The 10666-nt window shown below is 35.6% G+C and overlaps 1 pseudogene; it reads right to left on the bottom strand.

The window, feature by feature from the left end:
* Positions 1–664: 664 nt before the first annotated feature.
* On the bottom strand, positions 665–730 carry LOC111818819 (annotated as a pseudogene).
* Positions 731–10666: the final 9936 nt, after the last annotated feature.

The raw sequence follows: 10666 nt of genomic DNA, 5'->3' as shown, positions 1-10666 counted from the left end.
GGCAGAAAATCCTACTCGGCGGGCGGGGTGGGGGAGGCACTGTGGAGTGGTGGGGTCGGCCTGAGGGGCTGGGAGAGGGTCCGGCCCACGCTGCGCCTGGGCTGGGACTGGTCCCGCAGGCGCAGGGTAGCAGGAAACTCCAGATGAGACCAATTGTAATGATAAAGTCCACATTAATCAAAGCAGATAATTTTCCCAATCTAGGGGAAAAAATCTACCATTCAAGAAAATTGTGCATATAGAACCCTAAGTAATGACAACCAGAAAAGAATTCTCCAAGACACACCTCAGTCAAATTGCCGAAAGTTAGCAGAAAGAACGAATACTAAAAGTTTTTAGTGTCAAAAACTATAAAGCAACCGAAAAAGGAAAGTTTATCACAGGAATAACATATTTATCAACAAAATATTATAAAAGCCAGGAGAGATTCATATGAAAATGTAATGTTCTAAAGAAAACATCTTTGACTCAAGATTAATATACACTGAGGAATTAACTTTCAAAGTTGATACAGCTATAAAAACTTTTCATGAAAAAGAAGACTTACAAAATGTATAAGCCCTAAACTTATACTGTAAAGACCACTGAAAATAATCCCAAAAAGATACAGAAAGATCCAAGGAAAGAACACACAACTGGGGAGGTAGTTAAACAAAACAGAAAATAAATTGATTAACAATAAAATAATAATGTAACATACTATAGAAATGATCCCTGAAAGTATAGCCTTTAAAATAATAATGTAATGACAACATATAGAAACTACAAATCTGTAAAAAATGATGAAAGAAAAGTTCTTAATTATTATTATTATTTTTTTGGCAGAACTGGGGATTGAACTTAGGTCTTTGCGCTGGCCAGGGAAGCACTTATTCCACTGAGCCATCTCCTCAGCCCCCGAAAGGCTGAGATTTTAAACTTGTATCAAAAATTAAACCTAAACTGCATGGTAACAAAAGTAGACACTGCTCAGTTGGAAAGAAAAATACAGTTAAAAATGGACAGATAGAAAATGATGTTTCATGCAAAAAGCAAAATCCTTACTAATACAAAAAGCCAGTAGCTGTAGACATATGATTTTCAGAGAAATTAGATTTCAAGGAAAAATTTATCAAAGTCTATATTAGTTCACTACATACAGATAAAAGCGAAAATTTAGCAGAAAGAGATAACAATTATAAACATATACCTAACAAAGCCCCATGCACCAATTTTTTTAATAAAAGAAATAACAGTGGCTATAAAGACTTAGAAAAAAGGAATGTAAACATAGTAGATGGTTTCATTAACCCACTCACACAAATAAGTCAAAATGAATATATTAACAACAACAAATCCCACATCTTACAAAATCTGATTTCAAAAGATATACCTACAGTGCTTCTTCCAACAATAGAAGATATTTATTTTCTTAGCAACACACATTATTTTATCCAAAGGTGCCCGATGTATAGGACATAAAGCATGATGAAATAAATACAAAAGAATAAATTAATCCCTATACAATGTCATATTTGAATAAATTTAGAATGCAGTAGCGGAAAGAATTCCAGAATCAGATCCGCTAGCCTAGGCCCTGTGAGTGTGTGAGAGAGCTTCTGTGCTGTCCTGTGCCCACCAGACCCAACCAGGCCCACCACATGAGAGAGACATTTCCCCGTGTTCTCCGGATCTACCCTACCCCACTAGAGCCAGCACAGCCTGCGCTGTGAGTGAGAACTTCTGTAGCGCTCTTAGGAGTCCTGCAGACCTGTCAAAGCCCAGGCCCAGTGAATGTGTGGGACAGATTCTGTGCTCTCCTGCCACCCCACACCCCTCCAGACCCATCCCAGGACTGGCATACAGGCCTGGAGGGAAACTCTACAGCTGAAGTCACTGTAATGAGACTAGGTTCAAAACCATACAGCTGATCCAGGAGCAGAACATTTTGCCAGAGGGGCACAGAAGACTCACCTCTAAAGGCAGCAGCAGGAATGAGCTGAAAAGAGTAGCCAGGCACAAGTGGATGAACTACAACTTGATATATTGGTACCTGAATTTTAAGGTGCTAAGATTACAACTGTACCAAAGTTCTACACCAAACGTCAGTGGATAGTGCTATACAAAATGACAAAGAAAAGGAGAAAAATGCAATCTCAGGTCCTGAGCTAACCCCCAAAAAGGATAGAGGACACTAGCACAGCTGAAATGTCTAAATCAATAGCATCTAAGGTAAAGAAACAACAGCAGAAAGGTACAGCGGAACTCACATCAGAATTAATCTCTGAAATAGAAAAAGAATCCTATGTATGAATTAATAGAGTCTGAAGTAAAGAAACAACAACCGAAAGGTACAAAGGAATTAATCTCTGAAATGAAAAGAAATCTCTCAATTAAGAGCTTCTGACATAAAGAATTAAATGCAGAAACATATAGAGGAAATCAGATCTGAAATAAAACCTGAATTAGAAGAATTAGAAACTACTTCTCAAGAAGACACTGATGAAAAAATAGAGGAGACTAGAAAAGCAATGGATTCCTTGAATGAGCAATACAAGAAAGAAATAGATGGCATGAAGCAGACTCAAAGAGATATAGAGGAACTTAAAATTTCAATCACTGGTTTGCAAAACCGTTTGAGTGAAAGTGAAGACAGAGTTTCAGTTCTTGAAGACATTATTGTACCCAATGAAAAGGGAAGAAAAGATCTCTTAAAAACAACTAGGATCCAGGAAAAAGTAATTCACCACCTGCGAGATGATGCAAAGATGAATAACCTGAGACAAATAGGCATCAATGAGAAAGAAGGAGTCAATACAAATGATATAAAAAGAATATGGGCAGAAGTTTTAGCAGAAAACTTCCCAAATATGAGGAAACAAACTGACATTCATGTAACCGAAGCATACAGAACACCAAATAACTTCAACACAATTAAAAATACACTGAGACATATAATAGTCAAGATCCCAGTAATCCAGAACAAGAACAATATACTGAAAGTGACTAGAGAAAAGAAACAGACCACATTTAAAGAAAAACCGACAGGAATAATGGCCGACTTCTCTTCACAAACCATGAAGGCAAGAAGAATATGGAGCACTGTACCTCAAGTCCTCTAATAAAATAAATTCCAGACCAGACTACTACACACTGAAAAACTCTCTTTCAAGTTTGATGAAGAAGTGAAATACTTCCATGGAAAAGAAAAACTAAAGAATTTCATGATGACAAAACCAACATTATACACATTAATAAAAGAATTTCTGAGGAGGGACGAAAATCATCAGAAATCCACCAATGAGAACAGAAGGAACACACTAATAGGACAAAAAATGAAACACAGGACAAAAGGAGTAAACAACAGGAGGTAAATAGCATGAGGATTGTAAGTCAATACTTTTCCACTAAAACCATTGGACTCAATTCATTAATTAAAAGAAATAGACTGGAACAGGTGATTAGGAAACAAAAATCCATTAATATTCTGTTTAGGAGAAACGCACTTAACTCATAAAGAAACTCATAGGCTGAAAGTCAAAGGGAGGAAAACAATACTACACATACCAGCACCTCAGAAAACAGGCGGGGTAGCAATCTTGTTCTCAGAAGATCTCAACTTCAAACCAGGAATGATCAAACAAAATAAAGAATGCAACTCTATAGTGGGTAGGGAAAAATTCACGAGGAAGATGTAACAATAATAAATATCCATGCACCAAACACAGGAGGACTCAAATATGTAAGACATATTTTAATGGCCATGAAAAATCTAATGCACAATACCTCAAACTTAACAGGAGACCTTAACATACTCTTATCCCAAAAGATAGGTCATCCAGACAAAATATCAGCAAAGAAATAGCAGAACTGAGCTAGAGCTTGAATCAAATAGACTTAGTCAACATATACAGAGTGCTCCACCCCACAACACCTCAATATACATTTTTTTTCAACTGAACATGAGTCATTTTCTAAACTAGACCACAAACTAGTCCTTATGTCATGTTTAATTATATGCAAGAAAACAGAAATTATCCCATGCATACTATCTGACCACAGTGCAATGAAACAGGAAATAAATTAGGCAACAAAACAGAAAAAACCCATAAATACACGGAAATTAAAGAACATTCTGCTCAGCAACCAATGGGTCATAGATGAAATTAAAAAAAAATTAACAATATCTACAATTAAATGAACATTCTACCAAAACATATCGGAATTTATGGGATACGATGAAAGATGTCCTCAGTGAGAAATTTATAACTCTGAACTCACACATTAGGAAAACAGAATGGGAACAAATACACACCCTAATGTTGGAACACGAACATCTAAAAAAAGAAGAGCAAACCAAACCCAGGGTGTAAAGAAGGGAATAAATCATGTAAATAAAAGGAGAAATTAATTCAATTGAGAAGAAGGAAGCAATTTAAAGAATTAATGAATAAAAAAGCTGGTTTTTTGAAAGATTAAATAAAATTGATAATCTCCTAGCTAACCTCATCCAAAAGAGGAGAGAAAAATATCAAATACAAGCAATAAGGACTGAAAAGGATGTAATTACCAAAGACTCAGAAGAAATTCAGAGGATTATCAATAGCTACTTTGAGAACATTTGCTCTCACAGATTAGAAGACACAGACAAAATGGAGATATTCATAGAAAGGTATACATTACCAAAACAGAATCAAGAAGACTTAACAACTCTCAGTAACCCAATAACAGCCAATGAAATGCGAAATGTAATAAAAAACCTACCGACAAGGAAGATTTCATGCCCTGATGGATTCACAGCAGAATTCTACAAGAAATTTACAGAAGATATAATCCCTATAATCCTCAAATTCTTCAAAGATATTGAAAAGGAAGCAATCCTCCCAAAACCAATCTTGAAGATATGTATTATGCTGATTCCAAAACCAGGGAAATAGGTAACTAAAAATGAATACTACAGGCCAAACTCAGAACATTGATGCAAAAATCCTCAATAAAATCCTAACAAATAGAATACAGTAAATCATCAACAAGATCAGACACCATGACCAGTTAAGATAGAACACAGGGATGCAAGGATGTTTCGATATACACAAATCTATAAATGTAATACACAATAGTAATATATTCAAATCTAGAAACCAAATGATGGTCTCAATTGCTGCAGAAAATGAGGTTGACAAAGTCCAACACACATTCGTATTCAAATTCCTACACAAAATTGGAATAGATGGCCTGTACTTCAATCTGATAAAAGCCATTTATGAAAACCGTACAGCTCACATAATTCTAAATGTGGAAAAACTGAAAAGTTTTACTCTCAGATCTGTACAAGGTAAGGATGTCCTCTATCGCAATTCCTATTCAATATAGTTCTGGAATCATTAGCTAGAGCCACTAGAAAAGAGAGAGAGAGAAAAAAAGGAATAAGAATAGGTAAAGAACATAAATTATTATTTGCAGATGACAAGATACTTTACTTTGACGACCAAAAAACTCCACCAAGATGCTACCAGAATGAATATACAAATTCAGTAGCATAGCAGGATACATAGTCAATACGAAAAAATCAGCAGCATTCCTCTACAGAGATAGCAAACACACTGAGAGGGAAATTAGAGAAACAACAATTTTTACAGTAGAACTGTGGAAACCAAAATAACTGAATTCATCTAACTAAAGTCAAAGATCTTTTCAAGGAAATCTACAATACTCAGAAAAAAGAGACTGTAGACAATTTCAGAAAATGGAAAATTATTTCCTGCCCCTGGATAGGAAGAACCAAAATTGTGAAGATGGCCATACTTCCAAAATTGCTGTACCAATTTAATGCAATCCCTATCAAACTACCACCAACATACCTCACAGACCTAGACAAATCTTTCCTAAAATTTATTTAGAAGCAGAAAAGATCTAGCATAGCAAAAGCAATCATGGGCAACAAAAACAAGGCAGGAGGCATTACATTTCATGGCTTAAAATTATATTACAAAGCTACTGTGATAAAATCAGCATGGTACTGCAAACAAAATAGACCTGAGGATCAATGGAATGCAATAGAAGATGCAGAATCCTCTATGAACACACTCAGCCAACTTATCTTTGACAAAGGAACCAAACATGCTTACTGGAAGAAAGATAGCCTCTTTAAAAATGGTGCTGGAAAAATTGGCTCTCGACATGCCAAAAACTAGAACTTGACCCAGGTCTATCACCATGCACTAAACTAAAGTCGAAGTCAATTAAATGTTTAAACATTAAAACAGAAAGAATAAATCTCCTGGAAATGAAAGTAGGAGGAACTTATGAAGACATAGGGGTAGACACAGAGTTCATGAACAAATATCAGATTGCACGCATAATACTAGAAAGAAATAACAACTGGTGCCACTTCTTATTGAGAACTTCTTGCACGTCTTAGAAAATTACCAACAAAATCAAAAGACAACCCACAAATATGGAAAAAGTCTTGACAAATAAGCACTCAGTCTAAGACCATCTCTCTAGAATATATAAAGAACTAAAAATTATCTGCAGCCCAAAATTTAAAGACTCAATCCAGAAATAGGCATCTGAGATGAACACACGCTTCTCAGAGGATGAAATCAGTGAAGCAAATAAACATATGAAAAAATCTTCCATATCACTTACTCTCTGTGAAATGCGAATTAAAATAATACTGAGATACCATCTCGCCTCAGAAAGAATAGCTATCATAAACTAGTCAACAAACAACTAATGTTGGAGAGGCTGTGGAGGAAAAGGAACACTTCTCCACCACTGGTGGGAATGCAGACTGGTGCAACAGTTATGAAAATCAATGAGGAGACTCCTTAAGCAACTATGACTTGAAATCCCATTCAAGTCAGCTATCCCCCCTACTGGGAAATTTCCTGGAGGAACTAACAACCTCATATCATATTGATATATGTGTACCTACGTTTATAGCAACACAATTTGTTATAGCCAAATCATAGAAACAACCAAGATGCCCATCACCTGAGGAATGGATGAAAATGATGTGATATTTTTTATACAATGGAGTATTACTCAGCTATGCTGAATGAGAAACTTGAAGCTTTTATATTTAAGAGGATGCCCTTGAAGATATATTCATAAGTGAAATAAACCAGACCCACATGTGTAAATATCGCATAGTCTCCCTAGTATAAGAACTCAAAAGTAGAAATACAAATAGAAATGTATAACACAATTAAATGGAAAGCAAGAACTTGAAGATTAGACAATGAAAAGAGGGCACGGAGAAAAGCTAGGAAATATGACAGGGGCAAAGCCATACATTTATATGTATAAGATGGGTAAAGCAATGATCCTGAGAACTATCAGCATGTTGTTGAATTTAGCAGTTACTGGGTGGATTTGCACCCTAAGTATATATGCTGGTACGTGTGAACTGAGTGACTATATCTAAGATAGCAATGTGTAATAGTGGGGTCATGATTGGAATGCTTGTCATTCTGATCTTCTATATATGTACTCTTGTCATGACATACCAATTATGGCCATACCTTTTCTCAAGTATATTTTTTAAAGGTGTTCCATCTTATGTCTAAGATTTTTGACATTCAGAGGGACAGTAAAGTAAAACCCACTTGCACATGTTGTAGTGCAATAATAAGCTTCTCTTCTGCAGGTTTAGCAACCTAATTTGCAGACCAAAAATTAGAGAAATGGAAGGATTGCAAGTACAGCCCACATAATGGCCCTGCCAATTCATAATGGCCCTGCCAATTCAGTGAGGAGATAAAGAGAACCTGTGCTGCAACATCATGTAACTCAGGTGTGCCCCAAATTTTCTGATCAAGGAGATTAGGGAGCAACGTATCAATGTGATCGGTGATGTAGTGTTTCCCTAAAGAGAGTCTCATGGAGAGAAAAGTTTCTCTCAGGCTTTCTCAGAGAACATATTCATCAAGCGATGGCTGTGACTAATTCTCATAGCTGACACTGACAAAGGATCTACAAAGTGCGGTACAGGGTTTCGGGATAAGTCCTGAGGGGAGTTGACTGACCATGTCAGATACAAAAGTTACATTTTTATATAGGTCTTGCTTTATCTTGGTTTTAACTATCCAGCAGAAAAGTGTAGAAACTATATATTAAAAGTGAAGCCATGTTAATATGCTGAGCTGTGGAAGGCTCAAGTCATCAGATTCAGACATTGCCTGTCCTGTGGATAACCAACTATTATTTTGGATTACTAGAATATATTGGAATATTTTGCTGAGTTCATGCAGCTACAATATTTGTATCTCAATGGAATACCTATCTCTGACAAAGCTGAAAAACAAAAGATGACAGAAATGAAGGACCATTTTGTATTCATATATACAATAGAGGATAGATACATAGCTATTTCTCCTAATTCAATAAGAAGAAAGATCTATACTAATAGTGTTAGGACAGGATATCATATCTACATCTTGTGCTATGAATGACTACTACAAAGACTGAGAAATTCAATGTATTAATTTTTATAAATCTCCAACCAACCTGTTCTGGAGCTGTCAAATTGCAATTTGTTTCTCAATAAAATTAATAAAAAAGAAAGAATTCCAGAATCTGTGCAAACATGAATATTATATTACAGAATAATAAATGGAATAAGGGATTAAATAATTTGACTACCATCTAGAAACACTACAATAGTCTATCTCCCATCAGATTAAGTGTTTCTGTTTTAACATTTATATCTTAAATCCATTTTCTTTTTCTTTTTTAATGTTTGAAAAATTGGTCATTGCTTCCTGGGTCTAGAGATATGGGTTTAGTTTTAAAGTTTGGCATATAAAAAGCCAGTTTATTCAGCGTTATTTAGTCAATATGTTATTTTGGGGCTAGGGAGATAGCTCAGAGGTGTAAGTCCCTGCCTGGCAAGTGCAAGTTTCTGATTTTGATAACCAGTATAAGGAAAAAAAAAAGAGTACTTTTTTCCAGTGAAAGAGTCTAGCTTCATTTCCAAAAATAAGTTAGCTAAGTGTATAAGGAGGTTCTTTTGTTCTTCTATTAGGCTTCTTTGTTCCCTGGGTATTTTTGTGTGAGAAGCTTGATATTTTATCATAGTAGATTTTTAGTAGAATTTTAATTTTGGGACCATGTGTTACCTGCTTTATATTTTTGATCATTATTCCTTTTCTTATTTTATTTCTGTTCTGGTTAATATATATTTGTAAATTTTTTATCTAGTTCTTTGAGGCATTTTCATTGTACTGACATTAAATCAATATGAGAATTTTGGAAGTGTGAACATTTTCACCTCTACCTTTCTAAGAACAAACACTATTTTTTTTTCAGTTCCAGGGATTGAGCTCAGAACCATGCACTTGCAATGCAAACGTTTACTCTACTGAGCTACTTCCCTGGCTCTGTCATTTCATTTTCAAAATTGCTCTTCAATTTCTACTTTTTGGGCACTACTGTTTGAATGTAAATTTCTAGCACTTTCCATGTTAGAATGATTTATAAGTTTTTCCTTTTTCTTCATGTTATTATGACATGTTTCCTTAATTTCTTTCTTGATGGCTTTTTATTTTTGTATGAGAAAGCTATGATATGTGAGTAATGACTTTGCTTCCAACTAATATAACATATAAACTTGTTAAATCTAGGAGTATTTCGGTGAGGTGCTTTTGGTCTTTTACCTAGAGTACCATGTCATCAGCAAATAATAATGTAGATTGATAACTGGTAGTCAACTTGTAAGAATAAGCTGAACTGAATTCACACGATGCTGAATGTTAGAGGCCCACCTGTGCACTCTTGTCCACAGCATAAAAGGGAGAGCTTAGAGCAAGAAGTGGTTCTTGTGGTTATCCTGGAGAAGTTTGTAATGCTGGCTGTACTGATATGAACTCAGCCATTCTCATCATTAATGGAGTTCAGAAGTTTCTTGTTCCTGGGAATGGCTACAGTTCACTTTGGGGGATCTCTGACCCTTTGAGCATTGTTTCCTGGATCTAGAGAGTATTTGTTCTGTATCCTGGAGAAGCTTGTAATGCTAGCTTTTCTGCTAGAAACTCAGTTGTTCTTTTTACTGCAGGATCTAGGGATCTTCTTGTCACTGAGAGAGGCTGTAGAACTTTTAGGGGGAGCTATTGTTCTCACCTTAAGCATTTCTTCCTGCTTCCTTTACACACCCCTCTGCCTGCTGGTGCAGATCCTTCCTCCAGTTGGCACAGTCTTCCTAGCATCCACCACTAACCTTTGGCTCACCAAGCACAAAGCTGTGGAACATATTTGCATGAAACATTGTTGTGGCTTCTATGCCTCCAGTTTAATTCATTGATGAGACATATTGTCATGGACTCCAGGTTCTAAACTAGACTCATGCAGGATGTCACCATGGGATCCAGGACCTTAGGTAGGTGCTATTCATATTTAGTGTGTCAAAAGATTTCCTGCATTCTCATTTTTTTGGTATCTGATTCATTGGGTGAGTACAATAAAGTAATCCTATGATATGTCCTGCATTAGATTGCTTCCATTAAAATCCTAACTACACCAATGATGAAATTATCTTTACAACAGGGATGTAATCATGGTTCAACATACTTATATAAATATAATAAAACAAATGAACACAAATAAAAGTACATAATCACATCTATAGATGCAGAAAAATTTCTATGAAAATACTCAATATCCATTCATGCTTTTAAAAAACACT

This window comes from Octodon degus, unplaced genomic scaffold (genome assembly GCF_000260255.1).
Source record: "Octodon degus isolate 3935 unplaced genomic scaffold, OctDeg1.0 scaffold00103, whole genome shotgun sequence".
Taxonomy (NCBI): Eukaryota; Metazoa; Chordata; class Mammalia; order Rodentia; family Octodontidae; genus Octodon; species Octodon degus.
The sequence above is the reverse complement of the archived record's forward strand: the minus strand, read 5'-3'. Positions and strand labels throughout refer to the sequence as shown.